Genomic DNA, 1,547 nt, shown 5'->3' on the forward strand with positions numbered 1-1,547 from the left:
ACTCGATCTCTGCTTGGCGATGAGTCATGTGCCTCTTTTCGTTAGCGGCTAGCTAGCTAACAAGCTAAGCTAACTACGCCGAAAAGCATCAACGCGCGAAGATGAGGTTATCGGGACACAAAAACTTAATGAATTATGTCGTAGTCCTTTAGAGTAGCACTGGACATGCTTTGAGAAAATTACAGTCAGTTCCACACTAAATCAGAAGAATTTAGCGGTGGGATTTTTTGTTCCGGTGTGGACGGGTCGGTGGATGTGGTCGAGGTCCTTCGGAAGCTGCGCGCTTGCTATGACGTCATGCTTTATTAAGCGCGTATTTTTCAAATATATTTCTTTGCTTCTGTGTTTGTTTTTTTACACCTGGCTGTTCTATTTTAATATATATTTTTTATATAATATTTTATTTCGGTTGATTAAAAAAATGTAACAAAATAACTAAATTCACGCCACATTGGTGAGTCATCTCTTGCGTCACTTCCGCCTATGCCCCGAGAAGCCGCCGCTGCAACAGCAGTGGGACGTTTACGATTCTCTGACCGATGCTGCGGTTCACTCGGGCTGCAAGATTGTATGAATATAATGTCTGCATATACTAGAAGTGCTTCTCAATTATTTCACGCCCTCCCCTACCAAGAAGAAAAAGATTCGCGCCCCCCCACCACCAATTTTTTTTTCTGTCTTTGTATAGTGATGTTAGATTGTCAATAAAATATCCCTTAACTAAGCTAAATTGATAAGAAATATAATTTTGAGAATTATTATAGTGAGGATCTCGAAACTCAGTACTCTGTTGTGCAAATATTGATGAGATGATAAATATTTACTCATACGTTTTTTGTAAAATCTTTATTCACAAAAGCAAACCAAACACATTTATGAATACCAAAATCCATGCGATGGATCTAATTTGAAGTACTTAGCACCTGCCATGTCACTCAGGATTTTTTTCACGCTTGGGAATCTGATAATGTTCTCTTATATGAAACAAATCAGTGCCTACCTTCTGCCAGGGAGTTGTGGGAAGGTCAGCTACCAGTATTGGCTCTTTGACTTGTTTGTGTTGATGTTTTTGGCAAACTTGGCATTTTTGAATCATTTCTTCTATGTCTTTGTTAATGCCCGGCCAGTAGATGGCTTCTCGTGCTCTTCTCTTACATTTCTCCACTCCCAGGTGTCCTTTGTGAAGACGCTGAAGCATGTCCTTGTGCATAGCTTGTGGAACTACAATCCTGTCCGTCCTCAGCAGGAGGCCGTCCGCCATGCACAACTCCGCTCTCATCGGGTAAAACTGAGGGCAGTTCCCTTTTGACCATCCATTGTTCATACATTGTGACACTTTGTTCAAGACTGCGTCCATTGCCGTCTCTGCAACAATTTGTTGCAGCATAACGTCAGTAGCAGGAAGCGCGGCTGTGACCATGTTGATGTGAGCCTCAGCCTCCTCCGCCATAACACAGTCCTTGATGTCACTGTTAGGGTGCGGCGCTCGGGATAACGCATCAGCAAGCACTATGTATTTTCCAGGCGTGTATATTAGCTCAAAATCA

The sequence above is a fragment of the Idiotropiscis lumnitzeri genome, chromosome 2, assembly GCF_059441095.1.
Source record: "Idiotropiscis lumnitzeri isolate Australia: NSW breed Sydney's pygmy pipehorse chromosome 2, RoL_Ilum_1.0, whole genome shotgun sequence".
NCBI classification, from domain to species: domain Eukaryota; kingdom Metazoa; phylum Chordata; class Actinopteri; order Syngnathiformes; family Syngnathidae; genus Idiotropiscis; species Idiotropiscis lumnitzeri.